Genomic DNA, 13,271 nt, shown 5'->3' on the forward strand with positions numbered 1-13,271 from the left:
GAATCAAAAAGAAGGGGATTCATTATAATGAATAATGGATAATTTGGAAAGCTGAACCTGAAGCAAGAATTTAAATGTAAGGTCCAAATAAATGAATGACATTCCATATTCATGGATTGACATTATTGGTTTAGCAATGTTCCTCCATGGTTATCTATAAATTAATGCCATTTATTGTGATTTTAATATGAAATGTTTCCACTGTACTCAAATGGACAAGATGAAAGCAATCCTCACAGAAAGTTCATAGCACTAAGTGCCTACATTAAAAATGTTGAGAGGTTTCAAATTATCAGCTTAATAATGTACTTGAAGGCTTTAGAAAAACAAGAAGGAGACACCCAAAAAGAGTCAATGAGAGAAAATAGTCAAACTGAGGCTGTACTTAATAAACTAGAAAAAACACAAATAAAAAACAATACAAAGAATCACTGAAATGAATAATTAGTTCTTAAAAAAAAAAAGAAGATTTACAAACTGTTACCCAATTAACCCAAAAATTCTCAATAAAATATTTGTTAACTGAATTAAGAACACATTATAATATTGGCCACTATCATCAAGTTAGCTTCATCCCAGAAATACATGGATGGTTCAATATTGTAAATTAATAAACATAATCTGCAGCATAAAAGACTAAAACACCAAAACCACTTAGTTATCACATTAGATACAGAAAAGGCCTTTGACAAACATCCAACATCCCCTCATTCAACCTAGAGACACTGTGGATATGAGAGACACAACACAGCATAATAAAAAGAATTTACAATAAGCCTGCATCCTATATCATTCTAAGTGTACAGAAACTCAACAAATTTCTACTAAAATCAAGAACAAAACAAGGGTGTCTACTCTTTTGATAGCTGTTAAGTCTAGTGCTTTAAATATTCGATAGAGAATCAGACAGCTGAAGGAAATGAAGGAGCTAAGAATAGGGAAGAAAGAAGTCAAAGAACTCTCATCACAGAAATTATGTTTTATACATAAGAGACCCTGAAGACTCCACCAGGAAACTTCTATAGCTGATACTTTCAGCAAAGTAGCAGGATATAAAATCAACACCCAAAAATCAGCAGCCTTCTTATATACAAAGGACAAACATACTGAGAAATAAAAAAGGGAAGCAATACCTTTCTTAATACCCTCTGCCAAGTCCTGCATGGCCTTGGAAGGGACAATGTGACACAGTTCTTGCCACTGGAGCAGAGTCAGCAGGGTGTGGGCCTCTACAAATGTTAACAGTTGCTAGGCATATGGCTTGTTTGTATAATAATGTAATAATATAATAAAAATACATTTTACTTCATGCTCCTCTTTCAGGAAATGTTCTCCTTACCAAGGTTAATGAGTCCATGATTAATTAGGAACAGCACAATTCTGGGAAGTGAGAAAGTGTCTCTGTAACACTGAGACCTTCAGGATAGCCATTAAGGGCTGTGGGAAAGAACTCTGAAAACATGAGTTCAAGAATCTATAAATCAGCTAAAGAGCTGTCCTTTACAGGATTTCTCAACTATGCAAAATAGAAAGATGCAATCTGATTTCTGTAAGGGGCTTCATAGACCTGAAAGAACAGAGGCAGTTGCACTGGTGAGTCAGCCTGTGAGAAAGGCATTAAGTAGATAAAGAACTTCAGGGAGTGGTGATCTCAGGGCAAGATCCCACCCAGCTAAGCTTTTTGTTTGTGCTTACAAAGGCAGGCAGATCTCCAAATTTATTTGTTATGTTAAGAAAATGTATTTGCTATCTTTTTCTAAGAACCAAGGGACTAAAGTCATAAAATGCTCTTTTGTGGGATAATCAAAAAGGAGCCTGGGTAAATGATTGAATTGATGTGTTAATAAAAGACTGAGCTCATTGGGCAGTGGCTTTAATCCCAGCACTTGGGAGGCAGAGGCAGGCAGATTTCTGAGTTTGAGGCCAGCCTGGTCTATGGAGTGGTCCAGGACAGCCAGGGCTATACAGAGAAACCCTGTCTCGAGGAAAAAAAAAGTGACGGAGCTTTGGTTTGCATGAGAGAGAGAGTTACCTAGATAGAACTGTATGGAGAGCTAACATAGCTTTTTTGTTTGTTTGTTTGTTTGTTTTGTTTTCTCAAGACAGGGTATCTCTGTGTAGCCCTGGCTGTCCTGTGTTGCAGTAAATCTCCAACCCAAATATACCCTGACAATGAAAATGAAAGACCCCCAGAACTGGGGAGATCCTTACTCAAGTCTCTGGATGATGCGACCACCCAATAACTCACGAGAGACCGAACTTGCTGCAATCACATGAGGTTTATTTGGGATACCCGGTACCGGGGTCAATCTCGTGACATGTTGGCCAGAGGACAAGAACACAACCATGTTGGCCCAAACACAAGAAGTGAGGGGTATTTAAAGGGAAAGACCACAAGCTGGGGGCGGGGAGAGGGTTACCAAGGAAACATAACATAAAAACAGTGGAAAATTTCAGAGGGAACCAACGCAAGGTATTCAGTTAGGGGGGGAAACATATTCATTTTAAGAATGTAATCTTTATCGGTTGGCAGGGTGGAGGGCCTCAGCAGGGTGTAGAGCCTTGTAAACCAGTAGATCTTTATTCCTAGTTCCGCTCTCATTGTGGATCAGTCAAGAGGGGCAGGTTTCGGGAACCAGAGCCTTGAGGCTCTGAGTTAGCCAAGTTCCTAGAACTGGCTACTCCACATTTTTGGTTTGTTACATTTCTACTAATACATTACTTTTCATTAACATGCTTTTTCCCAAATTTCTAAGTCTCCTAGTCTTTCAAAAACACCACCTAATTAATATGAATACATGCTGTGCAGCTAGATTGGGCAGATCTACCACTACACTACCATCTTCACCTCTATGAGACTCCTTGTAACTTGTGGTTTCTCCAGGCCATGTACTTCCTGTTCTGCTTTCCTTCCACCTCATCCTTTGCCTCCGGTCCTGTCTCTCCTTTTCTCCCAAAACCTTCAGCCTCACCTTCCCCTTTTTCTCTGCCCAGTCACTGGCTCTAGCCTTTATTTTATAAATTAAGGTGGGAAGAAGGTTTACAGGAAATCACCTAAGTGCTGACTCATTCCTTGTTTGCAGCCCCTTACAGGAAAACTGAATTAACATCAAATATAATTAGTCCCAGGGCTATCAGTCCTGGAACTCACTCTGTAGACCAGGCTGTCCTTGAACTCAGAAATCTGCCTGTCTCCTCCTCCCAAGTGCTGGAATTAAAGGCATGTGCCACCACTGCCCACATAGCTCTTTTAGAATTGTTCTGATGGGTTTTCAGACTTTGATCTGAAAACCCATGAGCTTTTAGAATTTTTCTATGAGGTTTTCTGACTTTGGTCAGAAAACGCAAGAGCTATCTACAGATCTGTCTCAAGTAGAGAGCTGGCATGAGCAGAGGGATGTCTTGACAGCTACAGAGCTGTCCGTTTGCACCCCATTAATGACTTTGAATCATTTCCTTTGCTACTCTGAAACATCCCTTTCTTAGGGCCCCCTGTCCAAGCTCAGGCTGGTCCTTAGCAACCTTCAAAATTATGTTTCAATAACTCTAACCAAGCAAGTGAAAAACTTGTATAATAAAAGACTTATACAATAAAGACTTCAAATCATTAAAGGAAGAAATTAAAGAGGACATCATCAAAAGTTGTAAAGGCTCCCATGTTCATGGATCAGGAAGATTACTACTGTGAAAATGGACACCTTACTGTAAGCTGTCTACAGATTCAGTGCGATCTCAATGAAAATTCCAACACAATTCACAGAAATTGGAAAATTTTTTTAACTTCATATGGAAACACAAAAGCCCAAGTTAGCTAACACAACCCTGAATAGTAGAAGAAATGCTGTAGAAATCACCATCCCAGATGTCAGGATGTACTACAGAGTTATAGCAATAAAAACAGCATGTTATTAGAATGAAAGAATATTGATCAATGGATTAGGATGGAAGACCAGAATATAACTCAACATACCTATGGACACTTGATTCTTGATCAAAAAGACTCTAATATATCCTGGAGAAAAGACAGCATTTTTAAGAAACAATACTGGCTAAATTGGGTAGCTATATGTAGAAGAATGAAAATAGATCCATATCTAATACTCTACATAGAAGTCAACCCTGAATGGATCAAGAACCTCAACGTGAGGCATGAAAGCCTGAATCTGCTAGTCAGTTGAGAAAGTAGTGAATATTCTTGGCACAGGAACTCACTGGTATAGGAAAGAACTTTCTGGACAATACCTGATACATTACTTATCCTTCTAATTCTGTGATAAAACATCATGACCAGGACAACTTATAAAAGGAAGGGTTTACTTGGGACTCATGGTTCCATAGGAATAGGAGCCTGTGACCATCACGGCAGGCAGTCATGGTGCTAGAATAGCAGCTGAGAGCTCATATCCAGAGCCACAAACAGGAAGCAGAGAGTATACTGGGGATGGCAGGAGTTGGCTGAACGCTCAGTCCAGTCCCCTACATCTCCTCCATCAAGACCACACCTCCAGATCCTTCCCAATGTATAACAACTCCAACTGGGGACCAAGTACTAAAATATATGAGTCTACCGGGGCTCTTCACACTCAAACCACCACACTGGCAGTGTTAACATTATGACTGAGAGTTAATAAATGGTAGGTTCACCGAGCTCTAGTGGAAGGCCATGGATCCATTCCATATGGATAGCACAAAATGTACTTGGTGCATTTTTAAAGACAAAATTTGAGAGTAGAGAATGGAGAAGGATGAGAGAGGAAGTGGAGTAGGGGATAAATATGATCAACACACATTGCCAAAAATTTTCTAAGGACTAATAAGAAGAGGGATTGTATAGAAAGGATGAAATAATATATGGTTTTACAAAAAGATGCATTTGCGAAGTGCTTTTAGTACAACTTAAAGAGAAAAATGAAGTTTTACTAGGAAGATGTTATTTGTGTAACAGTCAAAATGCTGTCAGCAGATAGCATATTCATGCTGCTAGAGTCAGTAGGCAGAGAGGGAAATGGAGGATTTCATCACTGTCCACCCAGAACATATGTTTTGCTTATCTACTCTGTCTGCAACTTGGTAGTGATAAGTTGTTTTCCGAACAGAAAGGAAAACAATAATTTAATAAATACTAACAACACATACTTCTTGTTCATTATACCACTCCTAGCCAATTAGTAACTTCCTATTTCTAAGGCTTCTAAATTTTGGGCATCAATATTACCTATAGGGTTTGTGAAATCACAGGCTGCTTGGCTAAAGCCCAAGAATGTATTTGTCTATACACAGTCCCCAAGAAAACCCATTTAAAACTATTTCCTAAGTGAGAAATAGCTACTGGCTATAGAGTGCCCAACTTTGTATTCCCTTGGTGCTCATTTCAATCCTCAAGTATAAGTCAGCTTTTCAAAAAAAAAAAAAAAAAAATTAGCCCTGAGGGAAGTGAGGCTGAAAAGTCAATTAAACTCTTATGTTGGGGGGACAGGGAATAAACAAATCAGTAGCATAAGTGATATGCGTAAATGAATGTTCATTCAAATTGGGGTGCTTACAGGAAGTATGGATTTGAAAGCATGGAGACAGAGGAGAGGGAGAAGCCAACCTATTTATGACGTCTCTTGCCAACTGTTTGAAAACCATTAACAGTTAACAGTAATTGTGATAGAACATTTTAGGGAGGTGATGTCCTTCTCTGGGGCTTCCCAAAAAATCCCATTACACAATGTTTCACTTCCTAGTCAGTATGGCATGACAACTTAAGAGATAATTAATCCCATGGGAGCAAATTACTTACTTAGTTTGACTTGAAAATGTTTTTGGTGAAACATTTTTCACACACCTTTGGGAAATCATACAATTTTGCTTTATCACCTTGCCTATACCCTGAGTAATTAGAGCAGAGAGGTAGTTATTAGGTATTCCCTAAACTATCTTAGTGAATCTGTCTTTTGACCTTAGGATAAGGCTGCGTAATACAGGTGTAACACATAAGCATTCAACAGTACACTGTTAGTAACACTTAGTATAATATATACATGCGATTATAGGTCTACATATGATGAACAGTTCATGGTATGGTGTACATTGAGTATTGCACCTTCACTGGGGAGGAAGAGAAAAGGTCCACCAGAAGGTGTACAAAATGCAAGTTCCAATATTGGGTGCAGGCAAGGGGTTTAAATAAAGAATAAATATTTGCAGGAATTATGGAAAAAATTCATTCTCCCCTATTTCTGGATACAACTATAAGATGGAAACTATGGAGTGGCTACTAAAGCTTTGGAAACAACAGTAGTAGGGTGTGGGGACAGAACACCAGAATCAGAGACACTATCACCCCACTGGTAAGTAGACTGCAGCTTCATCCTGCCCAAGGACTAGATGCAAGCACAAACAGAAGTAGGAAGAAAGAAGAACTGAGCCCTGTTTCCTCTGCTGCAGGACAGCAAAGGCGGAACACCCAGAAGTTTATGTGCTGAGAACCAGTGGATGGGTGGGACAAAGCCTCTCACAAGAGATCCAATTAAAAATTATAAATAGTGTAATCACACTGACTGAATATAGCAGTCAAAGCCAATGAGAATAATGGGAGTAAGACACAACCAGGACTGTGTTTTCTGCCTAACTGGAAAGCCACCTCTTCATCTCAGCTGTTTGAAGCTGGGCCTAAAGAGTTTACTGCGATTAATTTAGAGTTGTCTGACATTTACCCGCTCCTCAGCACCTCCAATGTGAGATCAAAGTAGACCAAATGGGATGGATCCTATCCTGCTAGTGTGGGACAAGGGACAACGAACCATGTAACATGGTTAATCATCAATGTCTTCAAAGAATATTTTTCAGAGAAGGTGGTGCTGGGCATAGATATTCTTTCCTGTACTTGGGAGGCTGAGGCATGAGGTTAGAGGACTCGGCTTCACAAGGAGAACCTGTCTCAAACCAACAAAATGGAGTTGCTTTTGCCAGCTCTTCCAGGAGTAAGCAAAACCCATGAGGTTATGGAAATTTTATTTAACTCTTTATTGATCTTCGTGAATTTTACATGATGTATCCAGTTCTGCTCATCCCCCTGTCCCCTCATAATTGCCCTTCACCCTTGTGACACCGCCCCCAAATAAAAAACACACAAACAGAAAATAACAGGAAAAAAAACCCAAAGCATAAAAACCACCTCACTGTGGAAACCGTAGTGTGTCACAGTGTTCCCACAGTCTACCTCTGTCCACACATCTTCACTTGGCAAATATTCACTGCAATGAGTCACTGGTATGGTGAGAAACCCCTAGCCAATATTGGATCCCAAGAGAGACTCCTCTGAGTCATCCCATTGCTGCCCTATGTCATGGAGATCCTGCAGCTTTCGGTCAGCAAGCCTGGCCCTTTTGCCACTAGCGGATGATACAGATTTGGGGGTAGGCCTGTTCAGAGCCCTGAATCTGGGTCTGGGCGACAGCCAAGGTAGTCAGCAGGCCAGCTTCCCCTTCTCTGCACCGCAAGGGTGAGCTTTTCAGCATTACTTCAGCTGGGCCATCTAATGCCACCCTTGGCAGGAGACAGGGACATCACTTCTGCTCTCATGCCTTTGAGCCAGATCACGTGAAATCCATGCTTCCAGAGCCAGCTCCATTGTGCTACCCAGTCAAAGTGCGGGGGGCCTACTCACCCAATTTCTGCAGCCTGCAAGGGGCTGGGCCAGCTCTCCTGCTCTCACACACTCGGGAGGGGCGGGGAATGGCTCATCCCAGACTTTGCCATCTGGGCCAGCTCCACCGTGTTACCCAGAGGAGGTACAGGACCCATTCTCCTGAGTGTCACAGCCAATGAGGGGGCAGGGCTAGCTCTCCTGCTCTCGTGCATTATCCTGGCTCCAGCAGATGAGTGGCAGGGAGGTTCTCCCAAGCTCTTGCTCTTGGGGCTGGCTCACCTGCACCCCCTCCAGTGCCCTACTTTGCTGCCCCAGTAAGGTACAGAGCCCACTCTTCCTTGAGCTGCAGCCAGTGAGGTATAGGGCCAGCTCACCCACTCTTATGACCTTGGGGTCAGCTCTCCCAACTGCCACAGGTGATGAGGGGCCAGAGGAGGCAGGGATAACCTCCATACCAGTGCCATCTCATGGCAGAGAAGTGGCAGGGCCAACTCTCCCATGCTCTTACTCTTGGATAGGCTCACCTGTACCCCCATCACCAGGGTCTGTAGCTCGTCTAGCTACTTTGTGGGTTCTTTTTCCCACCATTTAACCCCCTGATTAGGAGAGAAAGAAGAATAGAAGGTGAGGGGAGAAAGAGAGAGAGAGAGAGATACTTGAATCTTGTTACTTTCTTTTTGTTTCTTCTTAGAACACAGCTCCTAACAAACTGCAACCAATCTCCCTGAAGAATTAACAACCACCCACCCCAACTATGGGGCTTTAGCATTGATATACCCTTTGAAAAGTTCCCAGAACTCTAAAATTGCAGAAACCATCTGCAGCTGGCAAAAGCATGCCTCTGCTAGAGCATGAGGCAAATCATACACCTGGGGTTAAAACAAAAACACACTCTTACAATATTTCTGTGTTCCAGGACTCCCACGACAAGGGTCAGCTCTGCTGTGCTGTTCAGGAGGGGGCGGGGCCCACTCTCCCAAGTGCTGTAGCTGGGGAGGGGCAGAGCTGCATGGCTCGGCTGCAAGCAGGTGTCTACAGCCCACCTGCACTATGCAGCAGAGTGTTGCGGTAGATCTCCAACCCAAATAAATCCATGCAAGGAAAACACAACTCAATTAATATGAATACAAGCTGCTAGCCTAGATTAGGCTGATCTACCAATACACTACGATATTCCCCAGCTATGAGATCCCTAATAAGTTGCGGTTTCTCCAGGCCACGTGCTTCTGCTCCATTTTTCTTCCATCTCCTCCTCTTTAGTCTTCCTCTCTCCCTCTCCTTTCCTCATCTCCCCGCTCCTTTCTTTCCTTCTCTCCCCCAAAACCTTTTAGTTCCACTTCTCTTCCACTGCCCAATCACTGGCTCTAGCCTTTATTTTACAAGTTAAAATGGGGGAGAAGGTTTACATGAAGTCACCTGAGTACTGATTCACTCCTCATCCCAGGCAGCCCCTCTTGGGGAAGCAGAATTAGCATCAAAATACAAACAGCACCAGGGCGAGCCGCAACACCAGAGGGCAGGTCGGTGGGCACCATGGTGGTCTGCTAGTCTCAGTTTGTCTTCTCCCATGATGCACTTTGTGGTGGTGAGACTGTGTTTCTATGGCCCGCCCTTGCTGTGGGGTGGAGCATCTTGCCCCACCTACACCATGCGGCAAGGCAGAAAGCAGGTCTCTGTCTCTCTTCCTCCTCCTGCTCGAATTTGATTTGATTTTCATGTGTCCTAGGCATAAAACAGCTTGGGTCACCAAGTCAGGCATCAAGCTAGGGTTCACAAAGGACTGCCGTCTGCTCTGCCCCTGACTGATATAGGAGCATCAGCACTAACCAGGTGTCTCTTTGCCCACTGCTGGGGGTGGGGCAGGAGGTTATGGTTCTTATACTCAACAATCTGACAGTAACTAGATATTCAAACCTTGGTCCCTCTTTGAATTCTATTCTATATATTTCAGACACAGACATGTTCCTTCTCAAGACGGAGGCGTCAAGACCTAGATGAGACTTACTTGTAACTGGTCTGACAGAAATGATGATAGTCTGAAGAGACACATGTGTTCCCCAGTCAGATTATTAAAACAGTGGAGTCCAAGATGTAGGGATGGCTCAAGAACTCTCATGCTGGGAGAAGGGAAAGGTCTCCCCTAGAGGTCTCCACTAGAATATGTCTCAGAAAAAGATTTCACTTAGTTCTAATAACTTTTCAGGCCATGAAGCAGGGTGTGACAGAAGCCTAGAAGATGGTAAGCCAGTAGAGGGTGGGGCCAGACTTTGACCAGGACCAGGACCGCTTAGGTGTATATATCCCTGCCCTCTGTTGTTGGGCCCTCGTTGGCCCTGGTTTGGGCCTTGAGGACAAACCTGATCCTGGCTTAAGTTTTGTAAACTATCTTAGTTGCTTCTGTACTGGAGTGACTCAGCATGACCTGCTTAAGCCTGCCTTTGCCTAGCTCCTGCTGACTTTGTAGAGTAACTTTGTTGGCCCCTACTGTTCAGTCACCCCATACTGTTTGTCAACTTTCCCCTCCCCCTATGTCATCCCACCTCAGCAAAAAACTACCTCCTCAGCCCTTTATAAAGAAAAGATCGATACAATAAAACGAATTCCTGCTCCCACAGACTCCCAGCTCAGGGTGTTCTCCATTTGGCAGGAGAGCTGCAACACTCACCATCCCAATCAGCCCAGCCCCGAGAGGCTCAGCTGGACCAGGCTCCTCCCCCCCCCCCAACTGTCTGTCTGTGTGTCTGTCTCTGTCTCTCTCCTGGTTCTGCCGGCAGAGAGCCCAGCATTCTGTTTAAAGGATTTGAATTAGTGCTTCATAATTTCAGATATGCTATGCTTTCATTAAATGCACACTGCATCTCTCCCTTCCAGTTTCTCCCTATACCTCCACCACTCTTTTCTCCTAGTTCCATGGTTTTGTTTTTCCCCACAATCCACTTAGATGTGGATTGTGTAGGTGAAGGGCCATCTACTGGAGTGTGGGTATCCTTACAGGGACAAATTCTTTAAGAAAGTTACCTGGGTCCCCCAGCAACCATCAACTATCAAAGAGTGAGACTTCCTGACACCTCCCTCCTCCACACTGGGGTTATCTTCTGACTTACCTTGATCAGGTCTTGTGTGTGCTTTCACAGCTACTGTGAAATCTTATGTGCAAGTGCATTGTGGTGTATGTTAAATACTGGTGTGTGTGTGTGTATGTTTAACCCATGTAAGGAAGGAACAAGAGGGTCCTATTGCAAAGAAAGAAAACAAGATTCACAGAAGCTAATTCTGCTGGGACTTTGGACTTTAGCTTCTCTCCTCCAGAATATCTCTCTCCCCCCTCTCCTCCTCCTCCTCCTCCTCCTCCTCCTCTTCCTCCTCTCTCTCTCTCTCTCTCTCTCTCTCTCTCTCTCACACACACACACACACACACACACACAAATTTCTATTGCTTAATAGAAAGTGTGACAATTTAGTATCGCAAACTATGTGGCATTTTGCATATCTAATATATACAACTGGCCCATAACGTTCCAAATATTGATTTCACTATTCAGTATCTTTTGGCCCCTGGGCACTTGGATACACATACACATCAAAAAAATAAATAAACAAATAATTGAATATTTTTAAAGTACCAGAAACCAGTAAAAAAAAAGGGGGGGGGACAGAATTTCTAATACTTTAACCTGTTGAGTCTGTCTAAGCCTTACTTATATGCCACTGTATCATATATGGCATAGGAACTTACGCACTAGTGGTGTCTCTCTTCAGTCACTGATGCTACTTTAATTTTTTAAATCTATTCTTCTCTCATACAATACATCCTGACCATGACTTTTTCTCCCTCCCCTCTTCTCCGTTCTGCCCTACCGTCCCTCTCCCCTAGATCCACGACCCACAGATTTCCCCCATCTCTTGGCTTCTTCCAGGACAGATCACCCAGGGACATCAGCCGAACACAACACAACAAGATACTCACAGGCACAGATACTCAAGCCAAGGCTGGGCAAGGCAACCCAGTAGGAGATAAGGTGTCCTCAAAGCAAGCAAAAGTGTCAGAGGCAGCCATCTCCCACTGCCAGGAATTCCCCCCCAAACACCAAGCCAACAACCATAACATATATGCAGAGGACCTAGTGCAGACCCATGCAAGGCACCATGACTCTGTGAGCCCCTATAAGAACTACTTTGTTGACTTCACAGGCTGTGTTCTCCCTGTCTCCTTGATCTCTCTGGTTCCCATAATTTCTCCTTCCTATGTTCTATAGGGTTCTCAACTGAGACTTTCAACCTGGGCTCTCTCTTTGCCTAATGTTTGGCTGCGAGTCTCTGCATTTGCTCCTATCAACTGTCAGAGCCATCCTCTTTGATGATGACTAGATTAGGCACCAATCTATGAGTACAGCAGAACATCATTAGGAATCATTTCATTCATTTTTCCCAGTCATGTTTGGTTCTATCCTAGGTCTCTGGGCTGTTCCAGCCTTTAGTTCTTGGTCATCCAGGCAGTGTTGAACATAGAGTGGACCTTAAATTAGACCAATCATTGGTTGGCTACTTCCACAAGCTCTGGGCAACCATTGCCCCAGCACATCTTGCAGGCAGGACAGATTATATAGGTCAAAGGTTTTGTGGCTGAGTTGATGTCCCAGTCCCATAACTGGAAACCTTGTCTGGCTACAAAAGATGGATGGTCCAGGCTCCTTGTCCTCCCTATCCTATTACTAGGAGTCCTGGCTAGAGTCATCCTTGTAAATTACAGGGGGTTCCCACATTGTCCCCCAAATGCCCTCCAATCCCAGTCATCTGTCCTTGTACCTTGTCCCTCCACCCTTTCCCACAACCTGATGCCTCCTGTTCCTATCCCCACCAGTTCCCATTCCAATCATAAAATCTATTCTATTTCCCTTTCCAGGGAGATCCATTTGCCCCCCCCCCATAGCTCTTCTTGTTACTTAGCCTCTCTAGCTTTGATGATTATCATTTACTTAATAGTTAATATCCACTTATAAATGATTAAATACCATGTTTATCTTTCTGGGTTGGGTTATAGCAGGATGATTTTTTTTTCTAGTTCCAGTATTTTGCCTGCAAATTTCATGATGCCACTCTCTTTCTCTCTCTCTCTCTCTCTTTCTCTCTCTCTTTCCCTCTCCCTCCCTCTCTCTTTCTTTCTTCACTTTACATCCCAGTTGTCCCCCATCACATGGCCCCTCCCCCACACCCTCCTCTCTTTTACCACTGAGAAATGGGAGGTCCCTCCCAGGAAACCAACCCAGACTGGTACCTCAAGTCACTGCAGGACTAGGTACATCCGTTCCCACTGAGGCCAGACAAAACATCCCAGTTAGGGGAACAGGATCTACAGGCAGGCAGGCAACTGACAGAGACAGCTCCCTCACCAGTTGGTGGTGGACCCACATGAAGATCAAGCTGCACATCTGCTATATATGTGCAAGGGGGAGGGGTTAGGTCCTAGGTCCAGCCCTTGTATGCCCTTTGGTTGGTGGTTCAATCTCTGGAAGTCCCCAAGGGTTCAGGTTAATTTACTCTGTTGGCTTTCTTGTGGAGTCTCTATCTACTCAGGCTTCCTCAATCCTTCCCCCAACTCTTCCACAAGACTTCCTGAGCACCAGTCAAATTTTTG

General features: G+C 43.5%; 1 non-coding gene across 1 annotated transcript; it reads right to left on the minus strand.

The window, feature by feature from the left end:
- Nucleotides 1-9,349: 9,349 nt before the first annotated feature.
- LOC116100147 lies at nucleotides 9,350-9,492 on the minus strand. The gene has a single exon (XR_004122494.1). It is a non-coding gene; the product is annotated as a small nucleolar RNA SNORA48 (small nucleolar RNA).
- Between the last annotated feature and the right edge of the window lie 3,779 nt (nucleotides 9,493-13,271).

Source organism: Mastomys coucha, unplaced genomic scaffold (genome assembly GCF_008632895.1).
Source record: "Mastomys coucha isolate ucsf_1 unplaced genomic scaffold, UCSF_Mcou_1 pScaffold20, whole genome shotgun sequence".
NCBI classification, from domain to species: Eukaryota; Metazoa; Chordata; class Mammalia; order Rodentia; family Muridae; genus Mastomys; species Mastomys coucha.